The sequence below is a fragment of the Ambystoma mexicanum genome, chromosome 13 (genome assembly GCF_040938575.1).
Source record: "Ambystoma mexicanum isolate Mex_15411 chromosome 13, UKY_AmexF1_1, whole genome shotgun sequence".
Lineage (NCBI taxonomy): Eukaryota > Metazoa > Chordata > Amphibia > Caudata > Ambystomatidae > Ambystoma > Ambystoma mexicanum.
Window position 1 is genome coordinate 358576667 of NC_090938.1, and position 19909 is coordinate 358596575.

Sequence of the window (19909 nt, forward strand, 5' to 3'; positions counted from 1 at the left end):
GCTTCCGAACTGGATGCACAGGAGCAGGAGAGAATGGCTGTTGGCGATGTATGCAACTTGCTCTGCGTGAACACATCTACCGACCCCTTCCCCTACACACACGGGCACATACACACACACACACACACATAGCCATTGGAGCTATGCAGAGCTAATCAGAAAGATTGGTAATCATTAGAACATGAAAGATATGTGTTCATTTTTTATTAAACTTGTGGACTCCCGCAGAAACGGAGGGACTCACATCTCTAATTGAGGCTTGCTTACCTCTATACAAATGTGTTTGCTGGCTGTCTTTCTTCAACTGGTATGTGCGGTTGTGTCTGTCTTTGTCTTTCAACACGCCTGGCACGTTTACATTATCAAAGAGATGATTGTATGGAGATGGGGAACACCCCTCCGTTGCATTGTGAACTTGAACAGTCTTTTCACCAAAGCAGCTACATGCGACATTGCAAGGTTTTTGTCAGTCTTTGCCTGAAAACATTAGGCCTTCCTCTCGAACTCTATTTCACTCCTTCTGTGGAAGACTTCAATTATGAGGATGCATCCCGTCATAAAAGGTTCTCTGTAGATGGTGCAACTCTGGCTTCTCTTCCCCGTGCTTTTTGAAAATAATCCGCCCGAGGCCCTGATGAGGTTTGAACTCATGACCCCTGGTTTACGAGACCAGTGCTCTGCCACTGAGCTACAAGGCCACCTGCTGCTTGCTCACAGCCAACAACAGAAAGTGCAAAGAAACCATGGGTTTTACCTAGGTAGATCTCCAGGTATATGAATTTCTGGTTGTGTAAAAATGGCTGTATATCTCTGCATGTGTTCAGTACGTCATCATACATCTGATTTGCGAAAGCGTGTGTGCTTATGTTGGTGATACATTGTCGGTATGCGTTTGAGTATGTACTTTTACGGGTATGTATGTATTGAGTAGGATGCTGAACAGGTTCATGAGTTTAGATAGCAGGTCAGAATGATGGCAAAAGGAACATGTAAAAGGCAGACAACTAAAAGAAAAAAGAATTTGGGATGTAAGCTTGGGAGTTTACTAACTGCGCTGATTTTGGCTCCTATAATAGTAAAGAATGGAAACCTACGAGGAAAGTCTTTGACTAATTTCATTCTCCGCCTGCACCAATGAACTTATTTTTACATCTCTATTTCCATATCTGTACTCATTCCTGTCTTTCACAGGGAGGTTGAAAGACTTTGGTCTATGTTTAAATGCAGACTATAAAGAAAAAATACGACGAAGGTGGGATTCGAACCCACGCGTGCAGAGCACAATGGATTAGCAGTCCATCGCCTTAACCACTCGGCCACCTCGTCTGTTTGGGAACGGTGCTCGAGTCCCATGCTTAAAGAAGAGATAAAACAATGGTGGTGCAAAGTCAGTGAAAAATAGATCATGTTTGTCATAATAGAAACAAGATCGTTGACTCGTTCTTCCTTACCCGGCCATTGATAGATAAACACATCAAGTTGAAGTTCAGAAAAATATAACAAGAGCTCCTGGAGGGTTCACAACACTAATCCAGAGGAAGGTGCTTGTTCTTCCGTATGGCACACCATTAGTAGTAAAACCAGCATAACGCAAGCTCCAGTTTCCCAGTGTTTGGCATCATTCAACGTTTCCAGCCAAGATCAAAGTTCAGATGCTGCTGCTTCCTGTGATGTCATTGAATTTAAATAGTGAGTGATGGCAATAACCCTTTTCCAATTAAATTTTGCCACATCAACGTCCCTGAAAATAGAGAAAGGCGTGCAACCCAGAACCGCTGTACTGTTCAATAGAGTAAGAGCTTCACCGTGATCATCTGCATCTGTCATCACAAGATTATCAAGGTCTTTTTCTTGAAGAAATTAGGTCCAGAAAGCCGACCTTCCCCACAGACTATTCAGACACCTTGCGCTTGTGGCTTTGTTATAGGCCCGAATCCATTGGTAAAAGGTTGCACAGGTACAATGTGCAATATCAGTTCCTATTCAACAATGTTCAAGAAAATTACCATTTGGAGGCCCTGATGAGGATCGAACTCACGACCCCTGGTTTACAAGACCAGTGCTCTGCCACTGAGCTACAGAGCCCCTCAGGTTACGACGCATAACAGCAACACAACGAGCACACAACATGATGTTTACTGGGTAGACATATTTGAAGGGTGTGTGAGAATGTATGTATATGATTGTGATTTGACCTGTTTTTTTCTGGCCGATTTTTTGAGGAGCAGCTAATTTGTGCGTATTCCGTGCAATTTTAGGGTGACTAATGAGGAGATGTGATGCGTGAAAGTTGAAAAAAACATGTACATGGCAGCAGAGAGACAATATGGATATTACCTTTGCTTTTTTAAATTTCTATCCGGATTCTGGCTCAAAGGGTAGTCAAGCACAGCAGATTGCATTCCTGCCAGTAACACGACAACCTTGTTTGTGTCCTTCTTAATCAACTAACATGCATATTTTCACTTTTGTCTGTATGTTCTTTGAAAGCCAATGGCAATGGTGCTTAGAGCAATGCAGATGTTTAAAAAAGATTTCAAAAGTTAAAATCGACAAAGGTGGGATTCGAAACCACGCGTGTACAGTAGATTAGCAGTCCATCGCCTTAACCACTCGGCCACCTCGTCTACAGGGATTATGTTAGGCATTCAAGTCTTTACAGGTAATAACACAAACATCTTCAAAATAGAACCACAATGCGTTCCTTGTTGAGGTACATCCAGCCGTTTGCAGGAAAACTGCCTCACTTGCTGTTGAGAAAAATTCATCAAAGTCCTGGGGTGTTTATAGGCATCGCCAAGATGACATTGGGAGGTGTTTCAATTGACACGTGTTGAATATGAGGAAGAGCATCATGCTGGCTCCAGTGGCACTGCCTGCAGCATGACAAAAATGTAGAAGGGACATTTGACTGCACCATTGGCTGAACATCAGTGGCAAAGTGTATATCAGGCTAAAAGGTAAGCTCCAGTGGCACAATATGGGCACTACAAGGCACCCATAATTTGGTGTCAGCTAAAAAGACAATGCCAGAGCTTGTGGGTGCTTTTGTACACTTGTGTGTTTGTGGGTGTAGTTTCATGTTGAAAACCAAAACACAGCAGCTCCAGTGGCGCAATCGGTTAGCGCGCGGTACTTATACAGCAGTACATGCAGTGAGCAATGCCGAGGTTGTGAGTTCAAGCCTCACCTGGAGCAACTTTGGAACTTTTTACTAATTCACCTCAAAACTGAATTATTGAACCAATAAATGTTCTGGACATTTTTTGGTTCACCTCAAGGTTTCCTTGATTGTCAGTTAATGTTGTATGACAGCTCCTCTGCCTTTTAGACATGGAATACTCATTGCAAGTTATTTATGGGGTGTTTGCGCTTTAAATACAGCTACGGAGGGTTTTTGAAAATAGAACAGAAAATAAAAAATGTCAACTGTTATTATACTCCATTTTCTGCTGAGCACCACTTACGGAAGACATTTGTAAAGGTAGAAAAAGGGTTACTGGAGTAGGATCCAGGAGACAATATCAACTTACAAAGAATAATGTTGTCTATTTACTGCATTATCGCCTTTGAAGCAAACCTCTGAGAATAAATACCCTTTCACTAATCAGGCAGTCACTTTGATAAAATCAAGCAGAACAAGGATGCTGATAGGAACTCGCCTCATTTGCATATGGGCTAGGGCTTCTGGGAGCCATGAGAATTAGGAGTTGAAGGTTTTGCAGATCGAGATTGCTAAAGGGCTGGGCATTTGCACAGACCTCTCCATGCCTGATTGGTGCCGAAGGTTAGTTGCAAGTGGTCCCCTGCTCACCCTACCTTACACAGGGCCATGCCCAGTTAGGCCCCTCAGGGCTAGGCCCGGCAGGGCTAAGCCCGGCGTTCGTCAGGCGAAGTGCCTGGACCCCTGCTCATCATACCTCAGAATCTGGTCTAGCTATTGCAGACATGGGGAATGGTGCTTATATCCCATTGACAGCGCCCACAAGCTGCATACTAATAGCCAATGATGTGTGAATGCGGTCAGGGTAGCAGACATATAGAACAATTGGGTGGGTTCGCTTCCGAACTGGATGCACAGGAGCAGGAGAGAATGGCTGTTGGCGATGTATGCAACTTGCTCTGCGTGAACACATCTACCGACCCCTTCCCCTACACACACGGGCACATACACACACACACACACACATAGCCATTGGAGCTATGCAGAGCTAATCAGAAAGATTGGTAATCATTAGAACATGAAAGATATGTGTTCATTTTTTATTAAACTTGTGGACTCCCGCAGAAACGGAGGGACTCACATCTCTAATTGAGGCTTGCTTACCTCTATACAAATGTGTTTGCTGGCTGTCTTTCTTCAACTGGTATGTGCGGTTGTGTCTGTCTTTGTCTTTCAACACGCCTGGCACGTTTACATTATCAAAGAGATGATTGTATGGAGATGGGGAACACCCCTCCGTTGCATTGTGAACTTGAACAGTCTTTTCACCAAAGCAGCTACATGCGACATTGCAAGGTTTTTGTCAGTCTTTGCCTGAAAACATTAGGCCTTCCTCTCGAACTCTATTTCACTCCTTCTGTGGAAGACTTCAATTATGAGGATGCATCCCGTCATAAAAGGTTCTCTGTAGATGGTGCAACTCTGGCTTCTCTTCCCCGTGCTTTTTGAAAATAATCCGCCCGAGGCCCTGATGAGGTTTGAACTCATGACCCCTGGTTTACGAAACCAGTGCTCTGCCACTGAGCTACAAGGCCACCTGCTGCTTGCTCACAGCCAACAACAGAAAGTGCAAAGAAACCATGGGTTTTACCTAGGTAGATCTCCAGGTATATGAATTTCTGGTTGTGTAAAAATGGCTGTATATCTCTGCATGTGTTCAGTACGTCATCATACATCTGATTTGCGAAAGCGTGTGTGCTTATGTTGGTGATACATTGTCGGTATGCGTTTGAGTATGTACTTTTACGGGTATGTATGTATTGAGTAGGATGCTGAACAGGTTCATGAGTTTAGATAGCAGGTCAGAATGATGGCAAAAGGAACATGTAAAAGGCAGACAACTAAAAGAAAAAAGAATTTGGGATGTAAGCTTGGGAGTTTACTAACTGCGCTGATTTTGGCTCCTATAATAGTAAAGAATGGAAACCTACGAGGAAAGTCTTTGACTAATTTCATTCTCCGCCTGCACCAATGAACTTATTTTTACATCTCTATTTCCATATCTGTACTCATTCCTGTCTTTCACAGGGAGGTTGAAAGACTTTGGTCTATGTTTAAATGCAGACTATAAAGAAAAAATACGACGAAGGTGGGATTCGAACCCACGCATGCAGAGCCCAATGGATTAGCAGTCCATCGCCTTAACCACTCGGCCACCTCGTCTGTTTGGGAACGGTGCTCGAGTCCCATGCTTAAAGAAGAGATAAAACAATGGTGGTGCAAAGTCAGTGAAAAATAGATCATGTTTGTCATAATAGAAACAAGATCGTTGACTCGTTCTTCCTTACCCGGCCATTGATAGATAAACACATCAAGTTGAAGTTCAGAAAAATATAACAAGAGCTCCTGGAGGGTTCACAACACTAATCCAGAGGAAGGTGCTTGTTCTTCCGTATGGCACACCATTAGTAGTAAAACCAGCATAACGCAAGCTCCAGTTTCCCAGTGTTTGGCATCATTCAACGTTTCCAGCCAAGATCAAAGTTCAGATGCTGCTGCTTCCTGTGATGTCATTGAATTTAAATAGTGAGTGATGGCAATAACCCTTTTCCAATTAAATTTTGCCACATCAACGTCCCTGAAAATAGAGAAAGGCGTGCAACCCAGAACCGCTGTACTGTTCAATAGAGTAAGGGCTTCACCGTGATCATCTGCATCTGTCATCACAAGATTATCAAGGTCTTTTTCTTGAAGAAATTAGGTCCAGAAAGCCGACCTTCCCCACAGACTATTCAGACACCTTGCGCTTGTGGCTTTGTTATAGGCCCGAATCCATTGGTAAAAGGTTGCACAGGTACAATGTGCAATATCAGTTCCTATTCAACAATGTTCAAGAAAATTACCATTTGGAGGCCCTGATGAGGATCGAACTCACGACCCCTGGTTTACAAGACCAGTGCTCTGCCACTGAGCTACAGAGCCCCTCAGGTTACGACGCATAACAGCAACACAACGAGCACACAACATGATGTTTACTGGGTAGACATATTTGAAGGGTGTGTGAGAATGTATGTATATGATTGTGATTTGACCTGTTTTTTTCTGGCCGATTTTTTGAGGAGCAGCTAATTTGTGCGTATTCCGTGCAATTTTAGGGTGACTAATGAGGAGATGTGATGCGTGAAAGTTGAAAAAAACATGTACATGGCAGCAGAGAGACAATATGGATATTACCTTTGCTTTTTTAAATTTCTATCCGGATTCTGGCTCAAAGGGTAGTCAAGCACAGCAGATTGCATTCCTGCCAGTAACACGACAACCTTGTTTGTGTCCTTCTTAATCAACTAACATGCATATTTTCACTTTTGTCTGTATGTTCTTTGAAAGCCAATGGCAATGGTGCTTAGAGCAATGCAGATGTTTAAAAAAGATTTCAAAAGTTAAAATCGACAAAGGTGGGATTCGAAACCACGCGTGTACAGTAGATTAGCAGTCCATCGCCTTAACCACTCGGCCACCTCGTCTACAGGGATTATGTTAGGCATTCAAGTCTTTACAGGTAATAACACAAACATCTTCAAAATAGAACCACAATGCGTTCCTTGTTGAGGTACATCCAGCCGTTTGCAGGAAAACTGCCTCACTTGCTGTTGAGAAAAATTCATCAAAGTCCTGGGGTGTTTATAGGCATCGCCAAGATGACATTGGGAGGTGTTTCAATTGACACGTGTTGAATATGAGGAAGAGCATCATGCTGGCTCCAGTGGCACTGCCTGCAGCATGACAAAAATGTAGAAGGGACATTTGACTGCACCATTGGCTGAACATCAGTGGCAAAGTGTATATCAGGCTAAAAGGTAAGCTCCAGTGGCACAATATGGGCACTACAAGGCACCCATAATTTGGTGTCAGCTAAAAAGACAATGCCAGAGCTTGTGGGTGCTTTTGTACACTTGTGTGTGTGTTTGTGGGTGTAGTTTCATGTTGAAAACCAAAACACAGCAGCTCCAGTGGCGCAATCGGTTAGCGCGCGGTACTTATACAGCAGTACATGCAGTGAGCAATGCCGAGGTTGTGAGTTCAAGCCTCACCTGGAGCAACTTTGGAACTTTTTACTAATTCACCTCAAAACTGAATTATTGAACCAATAAATGTTCTGGACATTTTTTGGTTCACCTCAAGGTTTCCTTGATTGTCAGTTAATGTTGTATGACAGCTCCTCTGCCTTTTAGACATGGAATACTCATTGCAAGTTATTTATGGGGTGTTTGCGCTTTAAATACAGCTACGGAGGGTTTTTGAAAATAGAACAGAAAATAAAAAATGTCAACTGTTATTATACTCCATTTTCTGCTGAGCACCACTTACGGAAGACATTTGTAAAGGTAGAAAAAGGGTTACTGGAGTAGGATCCAGGAGACAATATCAACTTACAAAGAATAATGTTGTCTATTTACTGCATTATCGCCTTTGAAGCAAACCTCTGAGAATAAATACCCTTTCACTAATCAGGCAGTCACTTTGATAAAATCAAGCAGAACAAGGATGCTGATAGGAACTCGCCTCATTTGCATATGGGCTAGGGCTTCTGGGAGCCATGAGAATTAGGAGTTGAAGGTTTTGCAGATCGAGATTGCTAAAGGGCTGGGCATTTGCACAGACCTCTCCATGCCTGATTGGTGCCGAAGGTTAGTTGCAAGTGGTCCCCTGCTCACCCTACCTTACACAGGGCCATGCCCAGTTAGGCCCCTCAGGGCTAGGCCCGGGAGGGCTAAGCCCGGCGTTCGTCAGGCGAAGTGCCTGGACCCCTGCTCATCATACCTCAGAATCTGGTCTAGCTATTGCAGACATGGGGAATGGTGCTTATATCCCATTGACAGCGCCCACAAGCTGCATACTAATAGCCAATGATGTGTGAATGCGGTCAGGGTAGCAGACATATAGAACAATTGGGTGGGTTCGCTTCCGAACTGGATGCACAGGAGCAGGAGAGAATGGCTGTTGGCGATGTATGCAACTTGCTCTGCGTGAACACATCTACCGACCCCTTCCCCTACACACACGGGCACATACACACACACACACACACATAGCCATTGGAGCTATGCAGAGCTAATCAGAAAGATTGGTAATCATTAGAACATGAAAGATATGTGTTCATTTTTTATTAAACTTGTGGACTCCCGCAGAAACGGAGGGACTCACATCTCTAATTGAGGCTTGCTTACCTCTATACAAATGTGTTTGCTGGCTGTCTTTCTTCAACTGGTATGTGCGGTTGTGTCTGTCTTTGTCTTTCAACACGCCTGGCACGTTTACATTATCAAAGAGATGATTGTATGGAGATGGGGAACACCCCTCCGTTGCATTGTGAACTTGAACAGTCTTTTCACCAAAGCAGCTACATGCGACATTGCAAGGTTTTTGTCAGTCTTTGCCTGAAAACATTAGGCCTTCCTCTCGAACTCTATTTCACTCCTTCTGTGGAAGACTTCAATTATGAGGATGCATCCCGTCATAAAAGGTTCTCTGTAGATGGTGCAACTCTGGCTTCTCTTCCCCGTGCTTTTTGAAAATAATCCGCCCGAGGCCCTGATGAGGTTTGAACTCATGACCCCTGGTTTACGAGACCAGTGCTCTGCCACTGAGCTACAAGGCCACCTGCTGCTTGCTCACAGCCAACAACAGAAAGTGCAAAGAAACCATGGGTTTTACCTAGGTAGATCTCCAGGTATATGAATTTCTGGTTGTGTAAAAATGGCTGTATATCTCTGCATGTGTTCAGTACGTCATCATACATCTGATTTGCGAAAGCGTGTGTGCTTATGTTGGTGATACATTGTCGGTATGCGTTTGAGTATGTACTTTTACGGGTATGTATGTATTGAGTAGGATGCTGAACAGGTTCATGAGTTTAGATAGCAGGTCAGAATGATGGCAAAAGGAACATGTAAAAGGCAGACAACTAAAAGAAAAAAGAATTTGGGATGTAAGCTTGGGAGTTTACTAACTGCGCTGATTTTGGCTCCTATAATAGTAAAGAATGGAAACCTACGAGGAAAGTCTTTGACTAATTTCATTCTCCGCCTGCACCAATGAACTTATTTTTACATCTCTATTTCCATATCTGTACTCATTCCTGTCTTTCACAGGGAGGTTGAAAGACTTTGGTCTATGTTTAAATGCAGACTATAAAGAAAAAATACGACGAAGGTGGGATTCGAACCCACGCGTGCAGAGCACAATGGATTAGCAGTCCATCGCCTTAACCACTCGGCCACCTCGTCTGTTTGGGAACGGTACTCGAGTCCCATGCTTAAAGAAGAGATAAAACAATGGTGGTGCAAAGTCAGTGAAAAATAGATCATGTTTGTCATAATAGAAACAAGATCGTTGACTCGTTCTTCCTTACCCGGCCATTGATAGATAAACACATCAAGTTGAAGTTCAGAAAAATATAACAAGAGCTCCTGGAGGGTTCACAACACTAATCCAGAGGAAGGTGCTTGTTCTTCCGTATGGCACACCATTAGTAGTAAAACCAGCATAACGCAAGCTCCAGTTTCCCAGTGTTTGGCATCATTCAACGTTTCCAGCCAAGATCAAAGTTCAGATGCTGCTGCTTCCTGTGATGTCATTGAATTTAAATAGTGAGTGATGGCAATAACCCTTTTCCAATTAAATTTTGCCACATCAACGTCCCTGAAAATAGAGAAAGGCGTGCAACCCAGAACCGCTGTACTGTTCAATAGAGTAAGGGCTTCACCGTGATCATCTGCATCTGTCATCACAAGATTATCAAGGTCTTTTTCTTGAAGAAATTAGGTCCAGAAAGCCGACCTTCCCCACAGACTATTCAGACACCTTGCGCTTGTGGCTTTGTTATAGGCCCGAATCCATTGGTAAAAGGTTGCACAGGTACAATGTGCAATATCAGTTCCTATTCAACAATGTTCAAGAAAATTACCATTTGGAGGCCCTGATGAGGATCGAACTCACGACCCCTGGTTTACAAGACCAGTGCTCTGCCACTGAGCTACAGAGCCCCTCAGGTAACGACGCATAACAGCAACACAACGAGCACACAACATGATGTTTACTGGGTAGACATATTTGAAGGGTGTGTGAGAATGTATGTATATGATTGTGATTTGACCTGTTTTTTTCTGGCCGATTTTTTGAGGAGCAGCTAATTTGTGCGTATTCCGTGCAATTTTAGGGTGACTAATGAGGAGATGTGATGCGTGAAAGTTGAAAAAAACATGTACATGGCAGCAGAGAGACAATATGGATATTACCTTTGCTTTTTTAAATTTCTATCCGGATTCTGGCTCAAAGGGTAGTCAAGCACAGCAGATTGCATTCCTGCCAGTAACACGACAACCTTGTTTGTGTCCTTCTTAATCAACTAACATGCATATTTTCACTTTTGTCTGTATGTTCTTTGAAAGCCAATGGCAATGGTGCTTAGAGCAATGCAGATGTTTAAAAAAGATTTCAAAAGTTAAAATCGACAAAGGTGGGATTCGAAACCACGCGTGTACAGTAGATTAGCAGTCCATCGCCTTAACCACTCGGCCACCTCGTCTACAGGGATTATGTTAGGCATTCAAGTCTTTACAGGTAATAACACAAACATCTTCAAAATAGAACCACAATGCGTTCCTTGTTGAGGTACATCCAGCCGTTTGCAGGAAAACTGCCTCACTTGCTGTTGAGAAAAATTCATCAAAGTCCTGGGGTGTTTATAGGCATCGCCAAGATGACATTGGGAGGTGTTTCAATTGACACGTGTTGAATATGAGGAAGAGCATCATGCTGGCTCCAGTGGCACTGCCTGCAGCATGACAAAAATGTAGAAGGGACATTTGACTGCACCATTGGCTGAACATCAGTGGCAAAGTGTATATCAGGCTAAAAGGTAAGCTCCAGTGGCACAATATGGGCACTACAAGGCACCCATAATTTGGTGTCAGCTAAAAAGACAATGCCAGAGCTTGTGGGTGCTTTTGTACACTTGTGTGTGTGTTTGTGGGTGTAGTTTCATGTTGAAAACCAAAACACAGCAGCTCCAGTGGCGCAATCGGTTAGCGCGCGGTACTTATACAGCAGTACATGCAGTGAGCAATGCCGAGGTTGTGAGTTCAAGCCTCACCTGGAGCAACTTTGGAACTTTTTACTAATTCACCTCAAAACTGAATTATTGAACCAATAAATGTTCTGGACATTTTTTGGTTCACCTCAAGGTTTCCTTGATTGTCAGTTAATGTTGTATGACAGCTCCTCTGCCTTTTAGACATGGAATACTCATTGCAAGTTATTTATGGGGTGTTTGCGCTTTAAATACAGCTACGGAGGGTTTTTGAAAATAGAACAGAAAATAAAAAATGTCAACTGTTATTATACTCCATTTTCTGCTGAGCACCACTTACGGAAGACATTTGTAAAGGTAGAAAAAGGGTTACTGGAGTAGGATCCAGGAGACAATATCAACTTACAAAGAATAATGTTGTCTATTTACTGCATTATCGCCTTTGAAGCAAACCTCTGAGAATAAATACCCTTTCACTAATCAGGCAGTCACTTTGATAAAATCAAGCAGAACAAGGATGCTGATAGGAACTCGCCTCATTTGCATATGGGCTAGGGCTTCTGGGAGCCATGAGAATTAGGAGTTGAAGGTTTTGCAGATCGAGATTGCTAAAGGGCTGGGCATTTGCACAGACCTCTCCATGCCTGATTGGTGCCGAAGGTTAGTTGCAAGTGGTCCCCTGCTCACCCTACCTTACACAGGGCCATGCCCAGTTAGGCCCCTCAGGGCTAGGCCCGGCAGGGCTAAGCCCGGCGTTCGTCAGGCGAAGTGCCTGGACCCCTGCTCATCATACCTCAGAATCTGGTCTAGCTATTGCAGACATGGGGAATGGTGCTTATATCCCATTGACAGCGCCCACAAGCTGCATACTAATAGCCAATGATGTGTGAATGCGGTCAGGGTAGCAGACATATAGAACAATTGGGTGGGTTCGCTTCCGAACTGGATGCACAGGAGCAGGAGAGAATGGCTGTTGGCGATGTATGCAACTTGCTCTGCGTGAACACATCTACCGACCCCTTCCCCTACACACACGGGCACATACACACACACACACACACATAGCCATTGGAGCTATGCAGAGCTAATCAGAAAGATTGGTAATCATTAGAACATGAAAGATATGTGTTCATTTTTTATTAAACTTGTGGACTCCCGCAGAAACGGAGGGACTCACATCTCTAATTGAGGCTTGCTTACCTCTATACAAATGTGTTTGCTGGCTGTCTTTCTTCAACTGGTATGTGCGGTTGTGTCTGTCTTTGTCTTTCAACACGCCTGGCACGTTTACATTATCAAAGAGATGATTGTATGGAGATGGGGAACACCCCTCCGTTGCATTGTGAACTTGAACAGTCTTTTCACCAAAGCAGCTACATGCGACATTGCAAGGTTTTTGTCAGTCTTTGCCTGAAAACATTAGGCCTTCCTCTCGAACTCTATTTCACTCCTTCTGTGGAAGACTTCAATTATGAGGATGCATCCCGTCATAAAAGGTTCTCTGTAGATGGTGCAACTCTGGCTTCTCTTCCCCGTGCTTTTTGAAAATAATCCGCCCGAGGCCCTGATGAGGTTTGAACTCATGACCCCTGGTTTACGAGACCAGTGCTCTGCCACTGAGCTACAAGGCCACCTGCTGCTTGCTCACAGCCAACAACAGAAAGTGCAAAGAAACCATGGGTTTTACCTAGGTAGATCTCCAGGTATATGAATTTCTGGTTGTGTAAAAATGGCTGTATATCTCTGCATGTGTTCAGTACGTCATCATACATCTGATTTGCGAAAGCGTGTGTGCTTATGTTGGTGATACATTGTCGGTATGCGTTTGAGTATGTACTTTTACGGGTATGTATGTATTGAGTAGGATGCTGAACAGGTTCATGAGTTTAGATAGCAGGTCAGAATGATGGCAAAAGGAACATGTAAAAGGCAGACAACTAAAAGAAAAAAGAATTTGGGATGTAAGCTTGGGAGTTTACTAACTGCGCTGATTTTGGCTCCTATAATAGTAAAGAATGGAAACCTACGAGGAAAGTCTTTGACTAATTTCATTCTCCGCCTGCACCAATGAACTTATTTTTACATCTCTATTTCCATATCTGTACTCATTCCTGTCTTTCACAGGGAGGTTGAAAGACTTTGGTCTATGTTTAAATGCAGACTATAAAGAAAAAATACGACGAAGGTGGGATTCGAACCCACGCGTGCAGAGCACAATGGATTAGCAGTCCATCGCCTTAACCACTCGGCCACCTCGTCTGTTTGGGAACGGTGCTCGAATCCCATGCTTAAAGAAGAGATAAAACAATGGTGGTGCAAAGTCAGTGAAAAATAGATCATGTTTGTCATAATAGAAACAAGATCGTTGACTCGTTCTTCCTTACCCGGCCATTGATAGATAAACACATCAAGTTGAAGTTCAGAAAAATATAACAAGAGCTCCTGGAGGGTTCACAACACTAATCCAGAGGAAGGTGCTTGAGCTTCCGTATGGCACACCATTAGTAGTAAAACCAGCATAACGCAAGCTCCAGTTTCCCAGTGTTTGGCATCATTCAACGTTTCCAGCCAAGATCAAAGTTCAGATGCTGCTGCTTCCTGTGATGTCATTGAATTTAAATAGTGAGTGATGGCAATAACCCTTTTCCAATTAAATTTTGCCACATCAACGTCCCTGAAAATAGAGAAAGGCGTGCAACCCAGAACCGCTGTACTGTTCAATAGAGTAAGGGCTTCACCGTGATCATCTGCATCTGTCATCACAAGATTATCAAGGTCTTTTTCTTGAAGAAATTAGGTCCAGAAAGCCGACCTTCCCCACAGACTATTCAGACACCTTGCGCTTGTGGCTTTGTTATAGGCCCGAATCCATTGGTAAAAGGTTGCACAGGTACAATGTGCAATATCAGTTCCTATTCAACAATGTTCAAGAAAATTACCATTTGGAGGCCCTAATGAGGATCGAACTCACGACCCCTGGTTTACAAGACCAGTGCTCTGCCACTGAGCTACAGAGCCCCTCAGGTTGCGTCGCATAACAGCAACACAACGAGCACACAACATGATGTTTACTGGGTAGACATATTTGAAGGGTGTGTGAGAATGTATGTATATGATTGTGATTTGACCTGTTTTTTTCTGGCCGATTTTTTGAGGAGCAGCTAATTTGTGCGTATTCCGTGCAATTTTAGGGTGACTAATGAGGAGATGTGATGCGTGAAAGTTGAAAAAAACATGTACATGGCAGCAGAGAGACAATATGGATATTACCTTTGCTTTTTTAAATTTCTATCCGGATTCTGGCTCAAAGGGTAGTCAAGCACAGCAGATTGCATTCCTGCCAGTAACACGACAACCTTGTTTGTGTCCTTCTTAATCAACTAACATGCATATTTTCACTTTTGTCTGTATGTTCTTTGAAAGCCAATGGCAATGGTTCTTAGAGCAATGCAGATGTTTAAAAAAGATTTCAAAAGTTAAAATCGACAAAGGTGGGATTCGAAACCACGCGTGTACAGTAGATTAGCAGTCCATCGCCTTAACCACTCGGCCACCTCGTCTACAGGGATTATGTTAGGCATTCAAGTCTTTACAGGTAATAACACAAACATCTTCAAAATAGAACCACAATGCGTTCCTTGTTGAGGTACATCCAGCCGTTTGCAGGAAAACTGCCTCACTTGCTGTTGAGAAAAATTAATCAAAGTCCTGGGGTGTTTATAGGCATCGCCAAGATGACATCGGGAGGTGTTTCAATTGACACGTGTTGAATATGAGGAAGAGCATCATGCTGGCTCCAGTGGCACTGCCTGCAGCATGACAAAAATGTAGAAGGGACATTTGACTGCACCATTGGCTGAACATCAGTGGCAAAGTGTATATCAGGCTAAAAGGTAAGCTCCAGTGGCACAATATGGGCACTACAAGGCACCCATAATTTGGTGTCAGCTAAAAAGACAATGCCAGAGCTTGTGGGTGCTTTTGTACACTTGTGTGTGTGTTTGTGGGTGTAGTTTCATGTTGAAAACCAAAACACAGCAGCTCCAGTGGCGCAATCGGTTAGCGCGCGGTACTTATACAGCAGTACATGCAGTGAGCAATGCCGAGGTTGTGAGTTCAAGCCTCACCTGGAGCAACTTTGGAACTTTTTACTAATTCACCTCAAAACTGAATTATTGAACCAATAAATGTTCTGGACATTTTTTGGTTCACCTCAAGGTTTCCTTGATTGTCAGTTAATGTTGTATGACAGCTCCTCTGCCTTTTAGACATGGAATACTCATTGCAAGTTATTTATGGGGTGTTTGCGCTTTAAATACAGCTACGGAGGGTTTTTGAAAATAGAACAGAAAATAAAAAATGTCAACTGTTATTATACTCCATTTTCTGCTGAGCACCACTTACGGAAGACATTTGTAAAGGTAGAAAAAGGGTTACTGGAGTAGGATCCAGGAGACAATATCAACTTACAAAGAATAATGTTGTCTATTTACTGCATTATCGCCTTTGAAGCAAACCTCTGAGAATAAATACCCTTTCACTAATCAGGCAGTCACTTTGATAAAATCAAGCAGAACAAGGATGCTGATAGGAACTCGCCTCATTTGCATATGGGCTAGGGCTTCTGGGAGCCATGAGAATTAGGAGTTGAAGGTTTTGCAGATCGAGATTGCTAAAGGGCTGGGCATTTGCACAGACCTCTCCATGCCTGATTGGTGCCGAAGGTTAGTTGCAAGTGGTCCCCTGCTCACCCTACCTTACACAGGGCCATGCCCAGTTAGGCCCCTCAGGGCTAGGCCCGGGAGGGCTAAGCCCGGCGTTCGTCAGGCGAAGTGCCTGGACCCCTGCTCATCATACCTCAGAATCTGGTCTAGCTATTGCAGACATGGGGAATGGTGCTTATATCCCATTGACAGCGCCCACAAGCTGCATACTAATAGCCAATGATGTGTGAATGCGGTCAGGGTAGCAGACATATAGAACAATTGGGTGGGTTCGCTTCCGAACTGGATGCACAGGAGCAGGAGAGAATGGCTGTTGGCGATGTATGCAACTTGCTCTGCGTGAACACATCTACCGACCCCTTCCCCTACACACACGGGCACATACACACACACACACACACATAGCCATTGGAGCTATGCAGAGCTAATCAGAAAGATTGGTAATCATTAGAACATGAAAGATATGTGTTCATTTTTTATTAAACTTGTGGACTCCCGCAGAAACGGAGGGACTCACATCTCTAATTGAGGCTTGCTTACCTCTATACAAATGTGTTTGCTGGCTGTCTTTCTTCAACTGGTATGTGCGGTTGTGTCTGTCTTTGTCTTTCAACACGCCTGGCACGTTTACATTATCAAAGAGATGATTGTATGGAGATGGGGAACACCCCTCCGTTGCATTGTGAACTTGAACAGTCTTTTCACCAAAGCAGCTACATGCGACATTGCAAGGTTTTTGTCAGTCTTTGCCTGAAAACATTAGGCCTTCCTCTCGAACTCTATTTCACTCCTTCTGTGGAAGACTTCAATTATGAGGATGCATCCCGTCATAAAAGGTTCTCTGTAGATGGTGCAACTCTGGCTTCTCTTCCCCGTGCTTTTTGAAAATAATCCGCCCGAGGCCCTGATGAGGTTTGAACTCATGACCCCTGGTTTACGAAACCAGTGCTCTGCCACTGAGCTACAAGGCCACCTGCTGCTTGCTCACAGCCAACAACAGAAAGTGCAAAGAAACCATGGGTTTTACCTAGGTAGATCTCCAGGTATATGAATTTCTGGTTGTGTAAAAATGGCTGTATATCTCTGCATGTGTTCAGTACGTCATCATACATCTGATTTGCGAAAGCGTGTGTGCTTATGTTGGTGATACATTGTCGGTATGCGTTTGAGTATGTACTTTTACGGGTATGTATGTATTGAGTAGGATGCTGAACAGGTTCATGAGTTTAGATAGCAGGTCAGAATGATGGCAAAAGGAACATGTAAAAGGCAGACAACTAAAAGAAAAAAGAATTTGGGATGTAAGCTTGGGAGTTTACTAACTGCGCTGATTTTGGCTCCTATAATAGTAAAGAATGGAAACCTACGAGGAAAGTCTTTGACTAATTTCATTCTCCGCCTGCACCAATGAACTTATTTTTACATCTCTATTTCCATATCTGTACTCATTCCTGTCTTTCACAGGGAGGTTGAAAGACTTTGGTCTATGTTTAAATGCAGACTATAAAGAAAAAATACGACGAAGGTGGGATTCGAACCCACACGTGCAGAGCACAATGGATTAGCAGTCCATCGCCTTAACCACTCGGCCACCTCGTCTGTTTGGGAACGGTGCTCGAGTCCCATGCTTAAAGAAGAGATAAAACAATGGTGGTGCAAAGTCAGTGAAAAATAGATCATGTTTGTCATAATAGAAACAAGATCGTTGACTCGTTCTTCCTTACCCGGCCATTGATAGATAAACACATCAAGTTGAAGTTCAGAAAAATATAACAAGAGCTCCTGGAGGGTTCACAACACTAATCCAGAGGAAGGTGCTTGTTCTTCCGTATGGCACACCATTAGTAGTAAAACCAGCATAACGCAAGCTCCAGTTTCCCAGTGTTTGGCATCATTCAACGTTTCCAGCCAAGATCAAAGTTCAGATGCTGCTGCTTCCTGTGATGTCATTGAATTTAAATAGTGAGTGATGGCAATAACCCTTTTCCAATTAAATTTTGCCACATCAACGTCCCTGAAAATAGAGAAAGGCGTGCAACCCAGAACCGCTGTACTGTTCAATAGAGTAAGGGCTTCACCGTGATCATCTGCATCTGTCATCACAAGATTATCAAGGTCTTTTTCTTGAAGAAATTAGGTCCAGAAAGCCGACCTTCCCCACAGACTATTCAGACACCTTGCGCTTGTGGCTTTGTTATAGGCCCGAATCCATTGGTAAAAGGTTGCACAGGTACAATGTGCAATATCAGTTCCTATTCAACAATGTTCAAGAAAATTACCATTTGGAGGCCCTGATGAGGATCGAACTCACGACCCCTGGTTTACAAGACCAGTGCTCTGCCACTGAGCTACAGAGCCCCTCAGGTTACGACGCATAACAGCAACACAACGAGCACACAACATGATGTTTACTGGGTAGACATATTTGAAGGGTGTGTGAGAATGTATGTATATGATTGTGATTTGACCTGTTTTTTTCTGGCCGATTTTTTGAGGAGCAGCTAATTTGTGCGTATTCCGTGCAATTTTAGGGTGACTAATGAGGAGATGTGATGCGTGAAAGTTGAAAAAAACATGTACATGGCAGCAGAGAGACAATATGGATATTACCTTTGCTTTTTTAAATTTCTATCCGGATTCTGGCTCAAAGGGTAGTCAAGCACAGCAGATTGCATTCCTGCCAGTAACACGACAACCTTGTTTGTGTCCTTCTTAATCAACTAACATGCATATTTTCACTTTTGTCTGTATGTTCTTTGAAAGCCAATGGCAATGGTGCTTAGAGCAATGCAGATGTTTAAAAAAGATTTCAAAAGTTAAAATCGACAAAGGTGGGATTCGAAACCACGCGTGTACAGTAGATTAGCAGTCCATCGCCTTAACCACTCGGCCACCTCGTCTACAGGGATTATGTTAGGCATTCAAGTCTTTACAGGTAATAACACAAACATCTTCAAAATAGAACCACAATGCGTTCCTTGTTGAGGTACATCCAGCCGTTTGCAGGAAAACTGCCTCACTTGCTGTTGAGAAAAATTCATCAAAGTCCTGGGGTGTTTATAGGCATCGCCAAGATGACATTGGGAGGTGTTTCAATTGACACGTGTTGAATATGAGGAAGAGCATCATGCTGGCTCCAGTGGCACTGCCTGCAGCATGACAAAAATGTAGAAGGGACATTTGACTGCACCATTGGCTGAACATCAGTGGCAAAGTGTATATCAGGCTAAAAGGTAAGCTCCAGTGGCACAATATGGGCACTACAAGGCACCCATAATTTGGTGTCAGCTAAAAAGACAATGCCAGAGCTTGTGGGTGCTTTTGTACACTTGTGTGTGTGTTTGTGGGTGTAGTTTCATGTTGAAAACCAAAACACAGCAGCTCCAGTGGCGCAATCGGTTAGCGCGCGGTACTTATACAGCAGTACATGCAGTGAGCAATGCCGAGGTTGTGAGTTCAAGCCTCACCTGGAGCAACTTTGGAACTTTTTACTAATTCACCTCAAAACTGAATTATTGAACCAATAAATGTTCTGGACATTTTTTGGTTCACCTCAAGGTTTCCTTGATTGTCAGTTAATGTTGTATGACAGCTCCTCTGCCTTTTAGACATGGAATACTCATTGCAAGTTATTTATGGGGTGTTTGCGCTTTAATTACAGCTACGGAGGGTTTTTGAAAATAGAACAGAAAATAAAAAATGTCAACTGTTATTATACTCCATTTTCTGCTGAGCACCACTTACGGAAGACATTTGTAAAGGTAGAAAAAGGGTTACTGGAGTAGGATCCAGGAGACAATATCAACTTACAAAGAATAATGTTGTCTATTTACTGCATTATCGCCTTTGAAGCAAACCTCTGAGAATAAATACCCTTTCACTAATCAGGCAGTCACTTTGATAAAATCAAGCAGAACAAGGATGCTGATA

At 43.3% G+C, this 19909-nt stretch overlaps 25 non-coding genes across 25 annotated transcripts; 5 read left to right on the top strand and 20 right to left on the bottom strand.

Moving 5' to 3' along the window:
* Positions 1-626: 626 nt before the first annotated feature.
* TRNAT-CGU (transfer RNA threonine (anticodon CGU)) lies at positions 627-698 on the bottom strand. Its single transcript has one exon. It is a non-coding gene; the product is annotated as a tRNA-Thr (tRNA).
* A 546-nt stretch (positions 699-1244) lies between these two features.
* On the bottom strand, positions 1245-1326 carry TRNAS-GCU (transfer RNA serine (anticodon GCU)). Its single transcript has one exon. It is a non-coding gene; the product is annotated as a tRNA-Ser (tRNA).
* A 687-nt stretch (positions 1327-2013) lies between these two features.
* On the bottom strand, positions 2014-2085 carry TRNAT-UGU (transfer RNA threonine (anticodon UGU)). Its single transcript has one exon. It is a non-coding gene; the product is annotated as a tRNA-Thr (tRNA).
* A 465-nt stretch (positions 2086-2550) lies between these two features.
* On the bottom strand, positions 2551-2627 carry TRNAS-GCU (transfer RNA serine (anticodon GCU)). Its single transcript has one exon. It is a non-coding gene; the product is annotated as a tRNA-Ser (tRNA).
* A 476-nt stretch (positions 2628-3103) lies between these two features.
* TRNAI-UAU (transfer RNA isoleucine (anticodon UAU)) lies at positions 3104-3198 on the top strand. The gene is made up of 2 exons: positions 3104-3141; positions 3163-3198. It is a non-coding gene; the product is annotated as a tRNA-Ile (tRNA).
* A 1488-nt stretch (positions 3199-4686) lies between these two features.
* TRNAT-CGU (transfer RNA threonine (anticodon CGU)) lies at positions 4687-4758 on the bottom strand. Its single transcript has one exon. It is a non-coding gene; the product is annotated as a tRNA-Thr (tRNA).
* A 546-nt stretch (positions 4759-5304) lies between these two features.
* Positions 5305-5386, bottom strand: TRNAS-GCU (transfer RNA serine (anticodon GCU)). Its single transcript has one exon. It is a non-coding gene; the product is annotated as a tRNA-Ser (tRNA).
* Positions 5387-6073: 687 nt separating this feature from the next.
* TRNAT-UGU (transfer RNA threonine (anticodon UGU)) lies at positions 6074-6145 on the bottom strand. Its single transcript has one exon. It is a non-coding gene; the product is annotated as a tRNA-Thr (tRNA).
* Positions 6146-6610: 465 nt separating this feature from the next.
* TRNAS-GCU (transfer RNA serine (anticodon GCU)) lies at positions 6611-6687 on the bottom strand. Its single transcript has one exon. It is a non-coding gene; the product is annotated as a tRNA-Ser (tRNA).
* A 480-nt stretch (positions 6688-7167) lies between these two features.
* Positions 7168-7262, top strand: TRNAI-UAU (transfer RNA isoleucine (anticodon UAU)). Its single transcript has 2 exons — positions 7168-7205; positions 7227-7262. It is a non-coding gene; the product is annotated as a tRNA-Ile (tRNA).
* Positions 7263-8750: 1488 nt separating this feature from the next.
* Positions 8751-8822, bottom strand: TRNAT-CGU (transfer RNA threonine (anticodon CGU)). The gene has a single exon. It is a non-coding gene; the product is annotated as a tRNA-Thr (tRNA).
* Positions 8823-9368: 546 nt separating this feature from the next.
* On the bottom strand, positions 9369-9450 carry TRNAS-GCU (transfer RNA serine (anticodon GCU)). Its single transcript has one exon. It is a non-coding gene; the product is annotated as a tRNA-Ser (tRNA).
* A 687-nt stretch (positions 9451-10137) lies between these two features.
* Positions 10138-10209, bottom strand: TRNAT-UGU (transfer RNA threonine (anticodon UGU)). Its single transcript has one exon. It is a non-coding gene; the product is annotated as a tRNA-Thr (tRNA).
* A 465-nt stretch (positions 10210-10674) lies between these two features.
* Positions 10675-10751, bottom strand: TRNAS-GCU (transfer RNA serine (anticodon GCU)). The gene has a single exon. It is a non-coding gene; the product is annotated as a tRNA-Ser (tRNA).
* Positions 10752-11231: 480 nt separating this feature from the next.
* On the top strand, positions 11232-11326 carry TRNAI-UAU (transfer RNA isoleucine (anticodon UAU)). Its single transcript has 2 exons — positions 11232-11269; positions 11291-11326. It is a non-coding gene; the product is annotated as a tRNA-Ile (tRNA).
* A 1488-nt stretch (positions 11327-12814) lies between these two features.
* Positions 12815-12886, bottom strand: TRNAT-CGU (transfer RNA threonine (anticodon CGU)). Its single transcript has one exon. It is a non-coding gene; the product is annotated as a tRNA-Thr (tRNA).
* Positions 12887-13432: 546 nt separating this feature from the next.
* On the bottom strand, positions 13433-13514 carry TRNAS-GCU (transfer RNA serine (anticodon GCU)). The gene has a single exon. It is a non-coding gene; the product is annotated as a tRNA-Ser (tRNA).
* Positions 13515-14201: 687 nt separating this feature from the next.
* TRNAT-UGU (transfer RNA threonine (anticodon UGU)) lies at positions 14202-14273 on the bottom strand. Its single transcript has one exon. It is a non-coding gene; the product is annotated as a tRNA-Thr (tRNA).
* A 465-nt stretch (positions 14274-14738) lies between these two features.
* Positions 14739-14815, bottom strand: TRNAS-GCU (transfer RNA serine (anticodon GCU)). The gene has a single exon. It is a non-coding gene; the product is annotated as a tRNA-Ser (tRNA).
* Positions 14816-15295: 480 nt separating this feature from the next.
* On the top strand, positions 15296-15390 carry TRNAI-UAU (transfer RNA isoleucine (anticodon UAU)). The gene is made up of 2 exons: positions 15296-15333; positions 15355-15390. It is a non-coding gene; the product is annotated as a tRNA-Ile (tRNA).
* Positions 15391-16878: 1488 nt separating this feature from the next.
* TRNAT-CGU (transfer RNA threonine (anticodon CGU)) lies at positions 16879-16950 on the bottom strand. The gene has a single exon. It is a non-coding gene; the product is annotated as a tRNA-Thr (tRNA).
* Positions 16951-17496: 546 nt separating this feature from the next.
* Positions 17497-17578, bottom strand: TRNAS-GCU (transfer RNA serine (anticodon GCU)). Its single transcript has one exon. It is a non-coding gene; the product is annotated as a tRNA-Ser (tRNA).
* Positions 17579-18265: 687 nt separating this feature from the next.
* TRNAT-UGU (transfer RNA threonine (anticodon UGU)) lies at positions 18266-18337 on the bottom strand. Its single transcript has one exon. It is a non-coding gene; the product is annotated as a tRNA-Thr (tRNA).
* A 465-nt stretch (positions 18338-18802) lies between these two features.
* TRNAS-GCU (transfer RNA serine (anticodon GCU)) lies at positions 18803-18879 on the bottom strand. Its single transcript has one exon. It is a non-coding gene; the product is annotated as a tRNA-Ser (tRNA).
* A 480-nt stretch (positions 18880-19359) lies between these two features.
* TRNAI-UAU (transfer RNA isoleucine (anticodon UAU)) lies at positions 19360-19454 on the top strand. Its single transcript has 2 exons — positions 19360-19397; positions 19419-19454. It is a non-coding gene; the product is annotated as a tRNA-Ile (tRNA).
* Positions 19455-19909: the final 455 nt, after the last annotated feature.